The sequence below is a fragment of the Acinonyx jubatus genome, chromosome D3 (assembly GCF_027475565.1).
Source record: "Acinonyx jubatus isolate Ajub_Pintada_27869175 chromosome D3, VMU_Ajub_asm_v1.0, whole genome shotgun sequence".
NCBI lineage: Eukaryota > Metazoa > Chordata > Mammalia > Carnivora > Felidae > Acinonyx > Acinonyx jubatus.
This window is the reverse complement of record NC_069392.1, coordinates 54,475,750-54,496,925: the sequence shown is the minus strand read 5'-3', so window position 1 is coordinate 54,496,925 and position 21,176 is coordinate 54,475,750. Positions and strand designations below refer to the sequence as shown.

Here is a 21,176-nt window from a genome sequence, read left to right as displayed (position 1 = left end):
TTTTCTAATGAAAATTTTCAGCCACCCTTAAGATTTAAGATCACAATGTCCTATCACATAAGCAACCAACTGCTTTCCTTCTAGCATCACATTGTGATCTGAAAAACCATCAGTGTTTTCCAATGGTTCAGATTCAGGCTATATGCAGTGAGATTATTTTGATCTAGTTGTGCCCCATTACTTTTTTCCATTGGTGTTACCCATGATTATGGGCTAGATCTGTTGAAACATGTCAGTTTTTCAATTCTATGACTTTCCTCTTTATTGTGAATGTCTCTGACAATATACGGGTAATTTATCCTACTTAAACTTCTATGATTTGTCTTGTTATCACAATGATATTATAGAATCTCACTTGGTGAAAATGGAAATAGATGACCTCCCCTCTCCCCAAAAAAACACACACACTCATTTTTAACTGACTCTACTTGACACAGAGGAGAATTAATGATCACTATTCCAGACAAAGAGTCTAAGGTCAAAATAATGATGTTTAGAATGAAAAACAATAAAGCAAAAAAGAAATTGTTGTGAAAAAACTTCCTCATAATAGTTGTTTGTTCATTCCTTGAATGTAACTTGGTTTCTATGTGCCCGTTACTGAGAATTCCAAAATGCACAAGAATAGTGGGTGAGGCGTACATGTAAAGGATGTACAGTGTAGGTGACTTACGAGGTCAACCTTGAAGAAGTCGGATTTAACCACAAAGGAGATGAACAGTGGGTATTCTGGGGGGAAATGTAGGTAGACTAGCACAGAGGTATGATGTCCTATGGAATATTCCGGAGGCAGAAATTATGCGCGATTCAAGTGTTAGTGAAAAAGCCAGTGAGGTAGTAGACGTGGTGTTGGACAAACAGGTTGAGGCTTTGTGACAGGCCTTTAAGACATACTAAGGGCTTTATTTTGGGGGAAATGGTGAGTCACTAGGGATTTTTAAGTAAAGGAGCAATCCACTCATGACTATGATTTTGAGAAGACAAGTGTGTTGGTCCCAGGATGGGAGAGGTGTTGGGGTGCAGACCCTAGGAGCAGGAGAACAACTGGGAGACCATCGTAATGCCCAAGTGAGATGCTGAAGAACTGAAGTGGAGGGGCTGCAAAGGGAACAGAAAGGAAGGAATTTATTTAAGACAATGTCTTAAACGTGGTGATACTGGATAAAGGCCAAGAGAAGGCAGGAGGAGTCAAGGTCAACAGCTGACAGCGATGGTGGTGGGGTGGATTAGAGAGACTGAAGAGATGACTAAGGAAAGGGGCCGGCCAGGGACACATAAAAGGACTGCTAAGTATTGTTGACAGCTCCAGTAAGGCTGGGAAACACGAATCCTCCGTGCGTTTGCAAATTTCTCCAAAAGCCCACAGCGAAAACTAAAAATCAGAAAAACTACCCGAAATCATCAGTGATGTTAGCAGACCACTTGATACCTTCTCTAGCATGTGTATATATTTATAAATACATAAAATGACCATAAAAGCAGTACAGTGAACTTCCCTTTCTGGTAACAGTAGTGAAATAATTTCGACTGACACTCCCACGGAGGTAACTGAAGATATTTAAAATATAAAAACAGCAAAGAGCTTAATATGATGGCGAGGTTTTCACACGCAGCAATTTGGAAGGCCAGAGCTCAAGAGAGGAAGCTTATCTTTGACAGCTTTTGCCCTTGGGCATAGGAGTATGGGGGAGAAAAGATCTGTGAAAGCAGCCGTGCTTTGAGCAACCTCACAGGCTTTGTGAGAAGGGCAAAGCCTGTGGTCCTCAGGTGAGGGCATTAATAACAGAACACAACTTCAACTTGGGATCTCAAAAGGCCGTAGCTTCCTTTATGGTAGGAGTGAACCCCAAATACACGATTCTTCACACAGATTTGCAGCCTTGCTTCTCACACAGGGGTGATTCAGGAAATCTTAGCTGCTGCACTTTGACAAAGATAATTCTGGTCTGATATGGCCCCCAAGTGCCTGGCAGAAGCAAAGTCCTTTCTGGGGGAGAAACCTCATCACCACTAGGTCTCAATTTATTCTTACAAGTGATTTTTAAAATACAGTTCCAACAGATAGTCAAAGATATCCAAGCAACCAAGAAAATAAGACACCATGAGTGAGAACTGGCAGGAACAATAATAATAGAAACGAATCCAGTAACACTTGAGATACTAGAATTAGCAGACATAGATTATAAAGCTACACATAGCATATTCAAGGAGATAAAGTGCAAGCTTGACAAATTTCAGCAGGGAACTTGAGTGACATTGATAGCAGCAGAGAAATATTTGTCCTCCCCCTTCCCTGTCAACACTATTTGGTCTCGTGGTTTAAAATTCTTACATTTTAGAATTAAAATTTTTTTGTGTTCTTTTTTTGGCTTTCTTTTGACACACTGAAAACAAAAACCAAGCCCCATACTGAAAAGCCTGGTACAAGTTTAGCTATATGTATAATTCAATCAGAAATATTTAGTTGAGTCAAATGTAAGTCTACCCAGAAGCGTTTGTGTGTGTGCATGTGTATATGGTAAGCACACACACATACTTGCACTCACAGATTTCTTGGAAACACTTCTGATTTCTGCCAGGCTCACTCCTACTGTCAACAGGTCAGGACCAAGCTGGATAAATCAAGGTGCATAGGAGTCAATGTCACCAGGGAGAATTTACAAAGGTACCATCCACTTGTGGAGACGCGAAATGAAAATTCACGGCAACTTTCTTGGAAGATAGGTCTTAACAGCATGAAAAGGAGGGTATTGCAGTGATATTCATCAGGGGTCCAGAAAGAGAAGGAGGACTGGAAGCGGAGACGGAGAGTGGGCAGAGAAAGGGGGGGTGGGGGCATCAAAACTGAGCCCTGCTAACTTCACATTTTGTTTTGGTCTTGCTAGATTGTTCGATAGTTGTAAAATCAAGTGATTCTATCAATAAATTGCTCACTTTTCATTTTAGAAGAGTTACGCAGCATATTAGTTATTCTTATCAAAACTGAAAGACCCACGTGAAGTCATTCATTGTTTGTACTTAGTTTAGCCAACTTAGTTCATTAGAATCGGGTCTATTTGACATAGCAAAACTCAGCCAGTTACATCTAACAACTGTTCAGTCCCACACTGCAATAAGAACGTCAGCAGATTTATTTTCCCCATATAAAGTAGAATTTCCAATTCACACCATGTCCTCTGTGACTATTATGGACAGTATTTATTCAGAAGGAATGCTGTGCAAGTTTGGGAAAGCTGTCTCCAAGAGCAGAGCCGAGAGGTCATTCGACAAAATAAGAAACAAAACCTATACATGGTCAAAACATGAAGAGAACTGAGGTTTGTCATTCTCTCTTTTAAAGAAGAAAGTTCCGAAATCCTTAAAACACAGCGTGGTAATAGCAAATTAGACAACTCTCCCTCCTCCACCCTCAAGTTCCATATAATCGGTACGCCTCCATTCACTTAGCAAATATCAGCTTTTTTGGAGGAAGAGAAGCTGCTTGGAATTAATGAGGCAACATCAAAAAATAACTTCTATTAAAAAATTGTTCTCTTCAATGGAAAACTGCCTTTTTTTCTAATTTTCTTTTAAAATAGATTATCTTCTAAGGCTCCTATTCACTTCATCCCACCTTTAGACCACCTCTTTTTCCCTCCTTTTATTTAGTTTTCCTTTTTCACTTCTTAAACTAGGAAGCACCGTTGCGTCAGGCGAGGGAAGTAACCCCATCTCACAGTAAAAACAGTTACATCCAGTGGTATCATAAACACGGTAACATTCAGTGGGTGTTGTGACACACAACCACTGACATTGTAATTCAATAACTGCAGGGTGTTTAAGGAGTTAACAGAGAAAAATGTAAGTAAGGGTCATAAAGCAAAACTGAAATTATAGATATGCAAGGTACATTTCAAAACCAAGCTGAAATGCTCTAGTTATTTCTGCTGCATAACTTAAAAAAGGCCAAATAGCTCAAGAAAGGTAAGAGAGTTACAGTCCCGGAAAGTCTTCATGATCACTTTTTCATTTACACAAATAAAAAGAAAAATTCCACGTTAACCTTCCCAGAGAAGCGATGTACCTTAAAAGCCAATCTTTTCACTTACCCTAGAGTATGCACATCATGAGCTCCTAAATCCTTTTAATTCCAGGACATCCAGAACATACATGAATTCTGAGCACATTGACTTCAAAAACAAGCCCCGACCAAATTGTTAATTACTACAGAGATCATAACAGAACTCCCTGAAATTCTAGGGAGAGATAGGAGTTTAAAATCCAGCTTCTAGATCCTGGTGTATACTGTGTCTATCTTTAACTTGAAAATGATTTGGTTTCACATTCCATTGAAGTCCCACTGGCAGATGCCTTTGGTAAGCTCACCAATGGCAGGCTTTCAAATGCCCTCCCTCCACCCCCTCCTTCCTCTGACCGAGCTTCCGCTGATACATCTAATGCCCATTTACTCAGCTGTCTTTTTACCTGTCTCTGCGTGGGTAAAAGGAGATGCTTTCATTGATGGCTGTTACGGAAACACTTGGAAGCTTAAGGCAGCCCGAGGACTCACTGTGCTTTCCCTCCTGCCATCCCCTCCCCCTTGTTACTGCCAGAAACCAACTGACTTCCAAACTTGGCTGTCTGAAAAAGAATGTTCTCTGATTGGCATTCCTGGAAGCAGAAAGGAAGGCAGCTCAAGTTTTGTTCTGTGGCTCCCTCTGTGTGAAAAACTTCCCCAGGTACACATAATACAAACAAGTAAGTTTCCTGGATTTTTTTTTTCCTAACTTTGAGGAGAATGGAGTGAGTATTTGGGTGCATGACAAATATTTTTGATGTCATGTAGCATTTAAGTTTTAATATCCACATATAATTTTACCTACAATGGCTACGCATGCAGAAAAAACAAAACAAAACAAAACAAAGCAAAACAAAGCAAAATGGCAAATGTTGTGTTGAAAGTTGAATTTCCTTATTAGTAAATGGGTTGGGACCCTTCAGCAGAAGAAGCAGTCACGCTTCCTGCTTGACAATATTCTGGAACGCAGCTGTTCACTCTGCGGCTTTTCCATGAGAGAAAACCTTCCTCATAAGAACTGTGGAAAAACTGATTTCAATTATCCTATATTTTATATCGCAAACAGCAGGAGAAGAGAGCGCCAAAGACTCTCCCCATTGAGTCTTCTTTTCCAGGACTGTCTTGCAAACTTTGGTGAAGACTGGTGAGGACTATACGCGCGCGCGCGCGCGCACACACACACACACACACACACACACACACACACACATGAACAAAAAAAACTGAGTGACTGGAAATGAGACAAAGATATGTTTCCTCAAATACAATCAGATGAGGATTAATAATGGACAGTCCCTTCAAAGAACTACTAATAAACTTGTGTTTAATATTTATTTACTGGTCACCGGGCCAAAAGATTTGCTGCTGCTGCTGCTGCTGGAAATAACTTACCTCTCATGTTCAAAACAGTGAATTTATTGTATGCCATTTTATGGACGAGACAGCTTCTTGAAAGCTCTGATAAAGGATTTATAATTTCAGCAATCAGACAAACCACAACCTATGCATTTTGCCTTTCCAAATCTCATCTGGCTATGGCTGCTAAGTCCAGGCAAGTGTCAGCTGGCTGGACTCACGGGTAGTGGTGTGGTTACAGCTGCTCCTTGTAACTTGTACAGACATCTCAGAAATATTCAACGGCAAAGGGTTGCGTCCAAAAAGAAAGCTTTCACTTTGTTTGTGGTTGGTCTCTGATCTCGGTGGTCTGGTACCATATCCGAACAAGACCATGTTAGGGAACCATGAGTGAAATCTGATTAACTGGCATCACGTTACCAGTTTACTCTGGTGATTGTTTATTCCCATATAGATGGGTGTCCTACCAGCTTGTTCACTCCTTAACCTGTTACTAGATGTTCTTAAAAAAAAAAAACTATAAGAGGGGCACCTGGGTGGCTCAGTCGTTTAAGTGTCTGACTTTGGCTCGGTCATGATTTTGCAGTCCTTGAGTTTGAGCCCTGAGTCAGGCTCTGTGCTGACAGCTCAGAGCCTGGAGCCTGCTTCGGATTCTGTGTCTCCCTCACTCTCTGCCCTCCTCTGCTCACACTCTGTCTCTGTCTCAAAAATAAATAGATAAACTTTAAAAAGAATTTATTAAAAAAAAAAACCTATAAGACGTTGGGAGAGGAGGAAGAAACTTTCCTTATTTTTATTCCCAAAGTTGATTGTCTTAGGGAAATTTCAAGCTATGTGCAAGGCTGATAGGCGCATTCAGAAATAAATAGGAAAGAACAATCACTCACCCAGAGAGCACATGTCCCATTCCTGTGTGTCTTCTTCCCTCTATCAAAAACACTCATCCTCAAGGCTAATGGATGGTGTCAAAACACATGTGAACTAGGATGAGAGGACAGGGTTGGAGGCAGGCCGTCTGGTTCACATTCAGCCACACTACTCGCTTCTGTATCTCTTGACTGAACGTTAGCTGTAACTGACGCTCAAGAAATGTTTTTTGAAACTGAAGAACTAACTGCTTTTGTGAAAGTATATGTTCTAACTTACGGAAAATGATTACATGTTGGCTCACTGCAGATATAGTTATATGTTTTGCATTTATCTTAATGGTCTGGGGAAAAATATCTCTTTTCAAGCCATTAACCAAAAGATTCTATGAAAGCTATATTAGGTACTGAGTACCTTTACTGAAGAAAAAAAATCATAAATGTTGTATCTGTGTGATTAGTTCTCAAAACCCACATGGCAAATATTGCTAAGATCATTTCTGTTGAGCTTACTGGCTTCTAAGAAAAATAGAGAGAACAGGAAGTGTTAGGTCCTTCAAATATTTCATATTAGCTAGTGAATTGGAATAGTTTTCTTTAATGAATCGCTATTGGCTATTCCTTACAGTGCAACATTTATCAACCAGGTATCTTCTTGGGTTCCCAACTTTATCTCCCCTTATATTTTCATCTATGCCAATCATGGAAATTTTATTTAAAAAAATTTTTTTAATGTTTTTATTTAGTTTTCAGAGAGACAGAGAGCAAGTGGGGGAGGGGAAGAGAGAGAAGGAAACACAGAATCTGAAGCAGGCTCCAGGCTCCGAGCTGTCAGCACAGAGCCTGATGTGGGGCTCGAACTCGTGAACCGTGAGATCATTGCCTGAGTGAGCTGAAGTCAGGCTCCCCAAATCATGGAAATTTTAGAACAGCTTTTGCGTTAGTCCAACTCCAAGGTCGAGTGAACACAATGGGAATTTTTTTTCTTCTTTTTTTTCCACCTAACCTTCACAAGGCAATTGATAAGATTTATAATTGCTAGAATTTAGTCTTTATCATGAGTAAATGTTATTTTTCTCTGTCATAAGCACTAACATGAGAGTTAGGATTTGATCAGAAAAACAGCTTCCAGGGCTGGCTTCCAAAGAAAACTGGGCATGTAACAGGCAAATCAAATACCCTTGATTTATCATGAACAAGCAGTTAATCTCTGCTCCATTCTCCAGAAATAGACATATCAGCACAGTTCTGTGGATGGCGAATGCTGGTAGCAGGCTCTTTGCAGGGGTGAGTAAGCTGTTCAAACTCAGATCTCAGTTGATCGGTAAGGCATCCAGGCATACAAAGAATCAGATTAATGGAAAGCAAATGGTCCCCATTATTTTTTCCTTGCTGGTATCCTTAAAAGACTAGCATAAGTAATATTCTCAGGGTAATGGTTTTGCAGATGATTTTTTGGTCTTTTGCATGTAATTTATTTTTTTAATATATACTACTTGCAATACATTATATTTGTGTTCTCCCAAAACCCACATATTGAAACACAATCTGCAATGTGATGGCATTAGGAATTGGAGCCTTTGGAAGTTGATTAGGTCATGAGGGTGCTGCCCTCATTAATGGGATTAGTGCCTTCCAGAGAGACCTCCAGAGAGCTTCTTTGTCCCTTATACCATGTGAGAACACAGCAAAAAGATGGCCGTCTGTGAAGCAGGAAGCAGGCCCTCCCCAGACACTGAATTTTTGAACGTCTTGATTTTGGACTTCCAGCTTGCAGACTGTAAGAAATAAATTCCTGTTGTTTATTAGCCATCTAGTGAATGGCATATTGTTATGGCAGCCTCAATGGACTAAGACACTATACAAAAATGGGGGTTTTTTTTGGGAGGGTGAGTGGTGAGTAGTTATTTTTTTCCTAAGGAAAAATTAATAAATCCAAGCTGCAGTTGTTTGAAAGTAATTACAATAGACACTCCCCAAGAAAAATTAGAAAACTATACATTAAAAAACCCAGTAAAAAATAGAGGCTCTAACAGCAGATATGGAAGACATTCAAAACATCAGCATGTTATGTATAATCTTATTAAATTCCAACAAATTTAAAAATTGGATGAAATGGGCACTTATTTTGAATGTCTAGGGGGTGAAAATAGCCCTAATTATGGAAAGGGCCATATGTTAAATACACTAATTATAACATCATATTTGGTAGAATAACTGGGAACAATGATACTTTTGATGACAACAGAAAGACATGGGCTAATGCTTAGGTTAAAAATCAAAGCATATAAATGTACATGCACCATGATTTTTCACTATGTTGGAACTTCTGTGGGCATTAGGAGGAAAGGCAAAAGCTAGCAGGAATCCTATCAAAATGATTTATGAGTACACACACTCATACCCCAAAAATATTCAAACAAGAACGGTTGCAGACCTTCCTCATTCTCCTTCTGGTCTTTGAAAAGGCATCTCTATTTCTCTTCTCTGGGTCTGTCAGATGGTAGGTGGATTGTTGGCAGGGGAGTGGGAGGGGCATGAGGAGGCTCTCCAATGTGGAAAGAGACAGGGCAGAAGCCAAAGGGGGCTTATGTTAATTGTCAGAAGGTCATGGAGGGAAAATACCCAAGAACAGGAGTGACTTAAAGGAACCAGTGAGAACGAAGGAAGAGAACAGGGAACAGAATGTGGCAGGAGAAGCAGGCGCCAGGGTGTAAGCCAGACTAGGGAGAAGAATCTTTGATGAAATAGACTTGGAGGAGAGCAAAGTTTAGAGGGGAAGTTTAAGATGTCTGGCCCTAAGATATCTGGCTGCGTAGTTTGTTATCTCTTCTCATGAAACACTTAAGATAGGCCTTTACTTTTCAAGATCTGGTAGTGTCACCTTTCTGTGTCTTTTGGATACCGCATGATATTGACATCGATCTTAAACGAATAGATACATTTGGTTACAGAAACATTTTTGAAAAGTCAATGCTAATTGCTTTGTTTTGTTATTGTGGTTGCTAAAATTGGTTTTCTTTGGTATGGCTAGGAAATCATCTACACCCTTGTCTAAATAAACTCTCTTGATCACTTTCCTCCACTTGTATTTTGTTTCCTGTATCTGTTCCCAAGATGGGTATCTATTACAGTCTCTTGGGACGAGCTGTATATGTAAAATGACCAACCATTCCAATTTTACTGGAACTGAGGGTTTTCCCAGTATGCAGGATTTTGAGTCCTAAAACCTGGAATGTCCTAGGCAAACCAGAATGAGTAGATCATTCTCCATATGTAATCCAGCACTGTTTATGTTATATGTATGCTTTTGATAAAAATTAGTCTTTTTTTTTTTTTAATTTTGAGGTATTTGGCCCAAGTAGAAAGACATTCCAAAAAAAAAAAAAGATTTCTTTTGCCTTTACCCCTGGCAGCCGTGCAGCATGGGACAGGTCAAACTCCAAGGGCAACCACGTCTTCATCTTTATACTGAGAATAATAGTATATATTTCAGAGATGTTGTCAACCTCAAATGAGATATGCATGTAAAACATGTAGAATATGTAAAAGATATAAAATGAATAAATCTACATTTTAGATTTTATTTTATATAAAATTATATGTAGTTATTTTTCAGAGAAACTTTTAGTTATGTTAGGTTGAGAAATAATAGAAGTCCACAGATGAGTCCACTTCCTACTGCGTATGTGGAGCAGGGAGAGATAGATATTGGTGGACTGAGGGAAGAGCTTTCTCAGTAGCGTCTGTTTCAACATATGATTTTTCCCTAGATTAAACTCACCAAGATAAGGATGTTTTGTTTTTGAGAGGCTCTATAGCCAAGGAAACAATCAGTACTCCGTATTGACAAAAGATACAGGTAATCGTCTGCGTTAAAAATAAATATTTATTCTGTATCTTTTTCTTCAACCTGGGGTAGGAGCGTTTTTCTATGGTGGGACCAAAATCAACCCAAATTAGAATGAAATCATTAACATATCCATCCCTAGACAAAACTAGAATGCCCAAAGTCATCCTTGGGATAGAAAGCCACCCCCTGCTGTACCATTCATTTGAACGCTGGGGGCACATGCCATACTTGATGCCTCTTTTTTTTTTTTTAATTTTTTTTAAACATTTATTTATTTTTGAGACAGAGAGAGACAGAGCATGATCAGGGGAGGGTCAGAGAGAGGGAGACACAGAATCCAAAATAGGCTCCAGGCTCTCACCTGTCAGCCCAGAGCCTGATGCGGGGCTCGAACTCACGGACTGCGAGATTATGACCTGAGCCGAAGTTGGACGCCCAACCGACTGAGCCACCCAGGCGCCCCACTTGATGCCTCTTAAGAAGTGAGAGTACAGTTTGGTTTGGGAGCGAAACTAGAATTACTTAATGTCATCATTTGAAATCTGTGCAAATTTTCATAATGGTAAATCCAATCCATATTTGAAACCCAAACAAACCGGTTCTACTCCAAGCTTCTTGAGTTAGAAATGGGACAATATGTTTTGTGGGGTAAAAGAAAATAACATGTAAAAGCCACACTGGATCAAGTCTGATATTTATCATATTCAGCTTATTCTATTGGGAGCAGTTTTTCTCCAGATACGCACAGGGCTAATCAGTGCTTTCCAAACTTCTTTGGTGGTGGTGGTGTTTTCTATAGAACCCTTTGTTCAAAGAAGTTAGTTTACTGGAACTTAACAATGACAAGGCATGGCTCCTTTCGCAGAAACTCATGTGGGAGGCCTACCGAGCTCCCTCTTCTATAAGGCAGTCTCTGTGGAAACTTCCAGAAACCTGGGAAGCATAGCGTGAAAGTCACTGAGCTCCGGTACTCGCTGCATTCAGTTTTTTAAAATGTAACTTTCATATATTTAAAAATAATCATGCACATATTTTTAAAAGCCATGCAGAATGTAGAGCTTTAAAGAATGTCCTAACCCAACCCTACCCCTCCTCATCCTTAAATCCCAGAGGCAACCGCTTTCAACTCTTAACTATTAATTATGACACTCACTCCATCTTCCTAAATGATACTCTTATATGCCTCTTCTTTTTTATTTTCCCAGGGTAGATATTATCTATTGGTCTCTTACTAAATCCTTATCTTTAGTTCTTATGGACACTATCTCCCGCAAGTATGCTCTCAGTATCTCCTTCTCTCTCTCATCTACACTCAGACACACACACACACACACACACACACACACACACACACACACACACACTTTCCTTCCCTTAATCCTCCCAGTTTAGATACACAACAATTTTAGGTGAAGCACTCATCAGTGTTTATGTTATCTTGGCTATGCATATATTGTTCACATGTAAACCACACGGGATTTATGACTCTATTTCCTTTCTTTTGCACAATTGTGGTTTTTTTCTCTGACACTAGTATCGTGTCACATTTTTGCTTGCTCAACTTCTATTTGCCCACCATTACATTTTTTCAGACTCATTAGAGATGTAGCGTTCCTCTTAAAATAAACAATCATGTCAGCTATTTTTTCAGCACGCCCCATTCCCGCAACCTCGAGGTCCTTGGGGTGTCAATAGTGTTACTGAGCTGTCATCCTGGGACTGTGCTTTGTGGCTTTCTGAGAAAGATACTTAGAACAAACCAACTTTTGGAGAACTTGAACGCTTGAAAATATAGTTGTCCTTGTTTTGGACTTGCTAACTTGACTAGATAATTCATTGTTTAGAAATTCTTATCCCTCAGAAATTTCAAGTAATGTCTTCACTGTCTTTAGTTTCTAGTGTTGTTTTTGAGTGGTCATTCTGTTCCTGCTCCACTTACTATTTCTTCTTTATCCCCGGTGTTAGAATATCTCATGACAGTACACTCTGGTGTGGATCCCCCTTTTCTCCCTACAGATTGTTTGCAGCTCAAGGGACTTTTGCTCATATATTCCAATTCTGGGCAAATTTTATTATATTTTTTAAACAATTTCTGAGTTCTATTTCCCCTGTTATTTTATTTATTACTATTAATTATTATTATTATTATTATTATTATTATTATTATTATTTTTAAAGTAGGCTTCATGCCTAATGCAGAGCCCAATGTAAGGGCTTGAACTCACAACCCTGAGATCAAGAGTCAGACGCTTAACCAACTGAGCCACGGGGCGCCCCCCTCTGTTATTTTACTCTGAAAGTAAACTCCTTTTAGTGGGATGTCGGACCCCTTAAGTGAAGTCTCTAATTTTTTATCTTTTCTCTTCCAATCATCTTTCTGTCACTTCCTCTCTGGAGTAATTCCTCACCTCTCTTCTGTTGGAAGAGTTTAATTCTTAGTTTAATTTCTAAGATTTCTATTTTCTCTAATCGTTCCTTTTTAAAAGTACCATGTTTTGTTTCATGGAAATAATTTCTTTTCTAATCTCTATGAGAAGATAACATTTTTAAAGTTTTCATCTCTTCCCTTCAGTCATTGTTTCCTTCAATTTCTTGTTTGTTTGCTTTGGTCTCTTTTACAGAGACTTTCTGCCATATCTGGTATTCCTTACTTATCTGCTTTCGCAGTATATCATGGTTGTTAGGGTGTTACTGAAAGGTGATTAGAACTGAACCTTCACTGAAATACCCTCAAGGGTAACTAGGTTTCTCCCCACCAGGGTAGTCAGATCTTCCAGAGAAGCCCACCTCCAATGTGCTATCTAGGCAGGATAAGCTCTGTTGCCAGTGTCCTGGAGCAAAGCTCGGTAAGAAGGTTTGAAAGAGAGGTGAGTTTATTACTATTGACCATGCGGATTTCCACTTAATCTAACAGATTTGAGTATTACACCTGATGCCCACCTGCCACTGTTTCCAAGCCTGCTGGGTTTATAGCCTCTCTGGTTAAGTCACTCCAGAGAATAACGCAAGCGACCTCCTGTCTCCTGCAGGGTGAGGGGCAGGCAGTTGCCAAGCTGCACAGGTTGCAGACAGGATTTGGGAGTCCAACTGTTAAGAATCTCAACCACTTCCTGTTTTCAGCTCCACATCTCACCCCTCACCCCTAGCTTCAGCGATCCCCTTTGCCTTCACTCCTCATGCTTTTCCGGGCTTCTCTAGGGACTCTCCATTTGCATCCTGTTGGCATCTCTGCAGGTACCTGGGTTTCCACATCTCTGCTCCGCTAAATCAAGCACCACTTAATCAATTCCCTTTCCATTTTCCAAAAAAAATAGGTCAGCAGCTCTCTGCTGTTCTATGCTCTCCCATTTTCTTGATTCCAGTTAGTGTTTTGTGTTTACTGCCAGTATAGGGTAGCTTTGGGAGGGAGAGGGTGAAATTAGTATGTGTTCCACCCAGCATTTCAACAGTAATTATGTCTTTACTGCTTTAAAAAGGGATCAAATTCTCCAACCTCTCCAAAATGATCGTAACAAATTTTCATTTGTGTGTGTATGGGGGGGGAAGGGGGAGGCAACATTGCTAAATGAAAGAACACATTGCTGAAATGAAAGCTAAATTCCAGCAAAGTATACAAGTATCTAGATCAGATCCACTGAAGTGTAACATGTAATTGAAATAAAGTTATCTCTTTCATAGGGTCTAAACTAGGGTGTAGTCCATTACATTAATACTTTCATTATATATCTGTGAAATTAAATACAGGAACATACATAATTATAAACAATTCCTCCGTATGCAAAATCTATGCATCCTAAAAAGTGAAAATGCATTTCTTTTGTAACTGAAGTTCTGCCTAAACTATCCATTAAACCATAACTCAGCCAAGACAAGAAAATTGTCTTAAAATGATCTCAGCAGTCATTGTGTGTTTGCTTTTGGTTGGAAGGCAATGTAAAATCTGACAGTGATGTCATTTCCCTGTTAAGATGTCACAGTTATTCTTATATGGGCCTAATTTGGGTATTTTGTTACTTGAGGCCAGCTTTGTCTTGAGTCATTTTATGTACTTGTTCTGCTTATACTATGTCCACTAGAGACACCGGCTTTGTAGAAGACATATTTTACCCTATTGCTTCCAGAGTATCCCATCAATATTGAAGCTACCTTCTATTCTTGGAGAGGAGATGCATACATTCTATTATTTCTACAGCTAAAAGAGTTGGCTCTGGGAAAAGAGTCAAAGGTCATCCTTAGCATCCTTTAATTTCCTTCCACATTTGCTCTCTCTCTATGAAGTTTTCCCACCTATTTCCAAAATACTGTGTTATCATCAGTACTGCCTTTAGGTTTAGCCAAGAGATGGGGGAAGGCCCTGCTCTGGGCCTCACACATCAGAGCTCCTTGCTGCTCAGGTCCTCCTCTGTCTGTGTCTTTCCCCACAGATCTATGAGTTAGAAGCAGAATGAGTGATCCCCCTCTACAGCATGGTTTGGGCCCTGGAGTTCTCTGCCACAAGGCCCTGAGACTGCTTCCATGTCTGCCTTCCCAAGGTGGAACAGTCTCTGGTATGCACACCTCGAAGACTAGGAGTGGATGAAGGATAATTCTTTTGTGTAGGGAGGTGGATGCAGTGAGTCTGAAATAACCCACTACAGAGCTGAAGACCCACAGAAACCTGGATAGATTGATATCAAAAATGGGATTAACCATTCCTTGGAGAGAGAAGAATTCTATAGCTTTTATCACTCCCAGGGCCACAGTGAGAAAAGGAGCCCCCTCAGCACATGGGGGAAGCTGGGGATAGTGTGAACAACCATCCCAACTGTTAACAAACTTTTAACCACTGCAAGTGGGCCAGTATCATAGATTTGAATTTGGAGGCAACCCAACCGTAGACAGAATCTGTACTTGCCTGCCAACTCTTTCCTGCGGGCTTTCACTGACTGTTTGGGGGTAGCTGAGACAGGCCAGGACAGGGCAGGAGAGCTGACAACGATCTCCTGAAGGTGCAAAAGATCTTCATTTCATTCACTGCAGCAGCTCTGCAATGACTGGAGGTCAGGGCAACATGGTGGAGAGAGATGTTTTTAGGCCTGGACACCTGGGGACTGGAGTGTGAAAGAAGGAGAGAGATTTCCTGTGGTTCATATATGTTGGCTGTTAGGCTAGGCATGAAGACATCTCGATGGCATTGCCAAGTTCAGTCTAGCTCTAAGGAAAGTTCTATTTCCTCCCTCAATACGTCTAAAGTCAATGGTGAGTGGCACCTGGGTGGCTCAGTTTGTTGAGTGCCCAACTCTTGATTTCGGCTCAAGACATGATCCTAGGGTCATGGGATCAAGCCCTGCATTGGGCTCCATGCTGAGTGTGGAGCCTGCTTAAGATTCTGTCTCTTTCTCCTCTGCCCCTCTCCCTGGCTCCTGCTCTCTCACTCTAAAAAATAATAAATAAATAAATAAATAAATAAATAAATAAATAAAGTCAATGGTGAGCTGAATTTAACTAGAGCAGTAGCAAAGCTGGGATCAGATCTAGAACATATTAGATTATTTCAATCCCCTTTTCCACCTCCTTCTCCACACATTAACAGTCTGACTGAGGAAGAAGTGGGCCCTTTTCTCGGAATGTTTATTGTTTACTGCTATGTAAACCATGAAGGCTGATACACAATAAAAAATTATAGAACATGTGAAGAGGCAGAAAATGTGCCCCCCCCCCCCAGAAAAAATAAAAAAGCAGGGGCGCCTGGGTGGCTTGGTCGGTTAAGCGTCCAACTTCGGCTCAGGTCATGATCTCACGGTCTGTGAGTTCGAGCCCCGCGTCAGGCTCTGTGCTGACAGCTCAGAGCCTGGAGCCTGTTTCAGATTCTGTGTCTCCCTCTCTCTCTGCCCCTCTCCTGTTCATGCTCTGTCTCTCTCTGTCTCAAAAATAAATAAACGTTAAAAAAATTAAAAAAAAAAAGCAAACAACAGAAGCAGACCTACAGATGGTACAGATGTTGAGCTTAGCAGACAAAGATTAAAAAGAAAGCTATGCTAAATATGTTGAAAATATGTCATGGAAAACGCAGGGAGCATGTAACAGTTGGGGAATTTCAGTAGAGATATAGTTACAATCAGAAAGAACCCAATGAAGATGACAAAAATGAAAATTATGGTACCACAAATACAGGATTCATCCAGTGGGCTGAACAGTAGACTGAACCAAGCAGAAGAAAGTATCAGTAAAATTTAAGCTAGGTCAATAAAATCATCCAAATTGAAGCACAAGAGAAAAAAAGAGTGAAGAAAATAGAACAGATAATCTGTGATTGTAACACAATATCAATGGTCTAACATGTGTAATTGGAGCCCCAGAAGGCCATGAAAGAGAGAACGGGGCAGAAGAAATACTTGAAGAGGTGAGTATTTTCCAGAATCGAAGGATTTCAATCCATGTGTGAGAAAAGCTAACTGAAACTCAAATAGGAAAAATGTAACAACAAAGAAAGAAACAAACAAAACAACCAATCATAACAACAATATAGTGAGGCATTTTATAACTAAACTGGTTAAAAACAAAGATAAAGAGTAAAACTTGAAAGCAGCCAAAGAAAAAAGACATATACAGCGAATAACTGTATTTTGATAGAATAGTTTTGGGAATGTCTGACTTTTCATCTAAAACACTGGATTGACATAAGACAACGTAGTTATCTGCAAAGTGCTGAAGGAAAGTGCCTGTTAGCATGGCCTTCACTATTCGGTAAAAATATCTTTCAATGTGAGAGTGAAATAAGACAGGCAAAAGTTGAGAGAATTCATTTGCAGCAGATATGCACTAAAAGAGATGAGAAAGGAGCTTTTTCAAGGTGAAGGGAAATTATTCCTGATGAAAACCTGGATCCACACACAGGAATGAAAAGCAGTAGAATGGATAAGTGGATAAACATTTGGATATGTATTAAAGACTTTTTAAATACTTTATCTATCTATCTATCTATCTACATACAAAAGTTAATGACTATTTTTTTAAATTTTTTTTCTTAATGTTTTTATTTATTTTTGAGACAGAGAGAGACAGAGCATGAGCAGGGAAGGGGCAGAGAGAGAGGGAGACACAGAATCGGAAGCAGGCTCCAGGCTCTGAGCCATCAGCACAGAGCCCGATGCGGGGCTCGAACTCACAGACTGTGAGATCATGACCTGAGCCGAAGTTGGACACTCAACTGACTGAGCCACCCAGGCGCCCCAGTTAATGACTATTTAAAGCAAAAATAATGCAGTAAAACCTTGGTTTGGAAGCATAATTCATTCCAGAAACATGCTTGTAATCCAAAGTGTTTGTGTATCAAAGTGCATTTCAAGAACCATTGGCTCACTTGTGATCACGTGACATTCGGCATCATATACTACTCGTACTGCAAGACACCACTTGTTTATCAAGTTAAAATTTATTAGAAATGTTTGCTCATCTTGTGGAACACTCGCAGAACAAGTCACTCACAATCCAAGGTTTTACTGTAATTTATTTACCTATGAGTACTTATTCATTTGCCTGTGAGTGAATAAAATACAAGACAAAAAGGAAACAAAGAAGAGCAAGTGAATACATGGAATTACAATTTTCTAAGTTTCTTAAGATTGTTCTTTTGGTAATGTTTTTTTGAAGGAGACAATGATAAGTTAAAGGTGCATATTGTGTGATCTCAAGATACAATCACTGGGACGAAAAATCATTCTACTAAGGTACTGTGAAAACGAGCAACAGAGGGGATAAAAGGGAATACTAAGATATTTAATTAACTCAGAAGGCAAAAAATTGCCTTGTTCACAAGAACAAGAAACAGATGAACCAAACTGAAAACAAGTAACAAGATGGAAGACTTAACCTAACATTACGTTAAATGTAATATAATAACTACTCGATTATCAAACTTAATAAAAAAGCACTACCAAACTACATGTTTTCTAAAAGAAATATGCTTTCAATATAAAAAAAACAGATTTATTGAAAGTAAGTGTACAAAAGGATAAACCATAATAATGGTTTAGGCATTATTATTTCCACTAACAGATTAAGAAACTAAGTGTCAGATTAAATTACTCAGATTATTGGGGTTAATAAATAAGGGTCCATAAATCTGATCTTAATATCTGCCTGATTGTGAAGCCCTAAATTTTTCCCTTGTACTGAGAAATTAAGAGGTTTCCTTTCCAACACAGATTAACCACCTAGAAGTATTTCCTTGGATCTTGAAGACTTGGGCCTGTTGTATTGCAAGGCAAATACTATAGGTATGGAAGTTAGATGGCAGAGAGGAGGAATCTCCTTTTCCTTGTCACCTAATAATGGGCGAGCCTGTACCAGGTTAGACCCTGAAAACATCTAGAAGAAGGAAAGGGAACCTGATGGGAGGGAGAGCTGGGGTGACAGAATCTAGTTATTTCATAATCTCACTGGAGGCTGTAAGACCACGGGGTGCCAGGGCACACTCTAGACCCACATTCCACCCCTGCCAAGTCCGGCACTGAGTTAACTTAATCTCTCCACACCCGGTTTTCATCTGCAAAAAGATGATAATAATATTTCTCTCATAAAATAGCTCTTGTGAGCACTGAATGAGTTATATGTAAAACACTTGGAAAAGTGGCGTAGCACATAGCAAATTCAATTAGAGCTCCTTTAATCATCATCATCACCATCATCACCATCCTTGACAGTAAATATGTGAATCAGAATATTCTCATTTTATACTCATCTTTTACAACAGTGGAAGGTCTGGGGGAAGGTAAGAAAAACAGTAGATTTGAATCACCTAGAGAGTTGTGTTTTTTTTGTTTTTTGTTTTTAATTTTTTTTTAATGTTTGTTTATTTTTGAGACAGAGAGAGACAGAGCATGAATGGGGGACGGGCAGAGAGAGAGGGAGACACAGGATCGGAAGCAGGCTCCAGGCTCTGAGCCATCAGCCCAGAGCCCGACGCAGGGCTCGAACTCACGAACCGTGAGATCGTGACCTGAGCCGAAGTCAGACGCTCAACCAACTGAGCCACCCAGGCACCCCTAGAGAGTTTTTATAGTAACAAGGTCCAGGCCAAAGTGGACCAGTTTTATCAGTCTAATCAATCTCTGGGGTGGGTTCTGATCATCTATTTGCTTAAAAAGTCCTCCTAGATTTTCATATGCAGCCAGGGTGGAAAACTCCTGCTCTATATTATCTATTTTTGGTTTTTCTCCTCTAATCTTTCTTATTGGGATTGATATTAAATTTATCAGGTTAGTCTTTAAATGCATACCTGACTGAATTTTCACATGTCTTCAGTAGTTTGCACAAATGCACTTTATTTCACATGAAGTTAGCGATCATGGACATTAGCTGCAAGCTTTTATAATAAAAAGAAAAATGAGTTGGGTGTATCCAAAATTAATAGAAGAAAATCTGATATTAAACTCAACAATTGCTTCGTGACATCTACCATGGCCTGATTCATTTGTGGGGTGTGTGTGTGTGTGTGTGTGTGTGTGTGTGTATGTGTGTGGCCCAGCATTACCTAACTATTTTTGGAATGAGGTAGGATGTATAAAGCATCAGCTGTGTTATAAAACCCACAAAGGCAGAGCGGCACTGAGCAGGAACCTTTGTGGAAAGTCAGAGCCTCGGCATGGTGTAATCCTTTTATTAATTCAAAGTAACAAAGGGATAAAACTCTTGCTAACATCAAAGTGGACACCTATTAAGAGCATCTCGAATTACCTGGCAAATGTGTAACCATTCAGGCTCCCTTATCTGAATTGGGGGCAGACCATTTATAAACTGATTGAGTCAAGTCTCCTTCTGGATGAAAGCACTTTTGAGCCCACAGTGTGAAGGCTGGCAAAACAAAGGAGAATCTATGGTGTTTGTGGTAGTGGTTTTCAACCGTGGCGGTACTTTAGAAACATAGTGGGATTTCATATAAAATACAGGTGCTGGGGCCTCTTACCTAGAGATCCTCGTATAACAGATCTTAAGTGGGGCATAAATTTGGGTGCTTCTACTGTGCAGTTAGGGTTGAGAACCACTGGTGTGGTGGAAAGAACATAAACTTTGCAGACAGTCACAGGCTTGAAATGTTGCTGTTCTGTTCACTTGATATGGGGAACAGTATTGGGGAACTCAGTTAAACTGTGTAAACCTCAATTTCCTCATCTGGAAAAAGAACATAACATAGTATCCTTGCGGGGCTGTTATGAAGACAAGGGGCAATCCGCATAAAGTACTTAGCACGGTGCCTGGCACTTGGTAAATGCTCGAAGAGTGGTTTTTTAAAAAAGTTTGTATTTATTTATTTTGAGAGAGATAGGGAGGGGCAGAGAGAGAGGGAGAGAGAGAGAAGCCCAGCAGCCTCTGCACTGAGAGCACAGAACCCGATGCGGGGCTCGATCCCACAAGCTGTGAGATTACGACCTGAGCCAAAATCGAGTCAGACGCTTATCCAACTGAGCTACCAACGCCTCTCAAAGAGGGTTCTGAAACATACCATACCTTTCTCTTTAGTACTCCTCTCTTGTCTATAGGTGTCCTTTACTCTTCCTCTGGAGCCTGCTCAAAGCCTCTTTCCTGGTGTCCCCATATGGCCTTGCCCTCCACAGAGATGCTCGCTATTCTTAACCTTCCTGAACTTCCTTCCTACTTTAACTGTGTCTGGTACAGGGATTCCCAACCACTAGGATCACCTGCAGGACTTTAAAAATTGCTGATATCTGATTCCTGCCACCAGCATTTTTTGACCTGTAACCACAGTTGCTAGTATAATTTCTCCACATGTACAGCAATGCAAATCTGTGCAAATTCCTTGGAAAACTTTTTTTTCACTATTGGAATAAAATCAAAGTAATCAGGGATAAGGAAACATACACAGTAAGCACTTGGTAAGTAACTTATCCATTTATTCCTTCCAGGAAACCATTTATTGGGCTCTTAACTTATGCTAGGTGTTGTTATAAGAAAGTATTTTAAGACTGTCTCTGTTTTCAATAAGTATGCAATGTAGTAAAACCGAAAGACATTCGTCGACTTTTTATCGAGTGCTTAGGATATA

The 21,176-nt window shown here is 39.9% G+C and overlaps 1 protein-coding gene across 27 annotated transcripts in view; it reads right to left on the bottom strand.

Annotated features, from left to right (window-relative positions):
• DTNA (dystrobrevin alpha) overlaps positions 1–21,176 on the bottom strand; it is a 352,058-nt gene that overhangs the window by 250,594 nt on the left and 80,288 nt on the right. For 7 of the 27 annotated variants that reach the window (XM_053206606.1, XM_053206605.1, XM_053206602.1 and 4 more), the window contains exon 1: positions 4,089–4,363. The exons of 2 other annotated variants lie outside the window; for them this stretch is intronic. The gene's annotated coding sequence lies outside the window, so the exon portion shown is untranslated. Of the gene's footprint in view, positions 1–4,088; positions 4,366–4,464; positions 4,609–21,176 lie in introns of those variants that run through there. 18 more of the 27 variants (XM_053206600.1, XM_053206601.1, XM_053206603.1 and 15 more) reach the window with 13 other exon arrangements.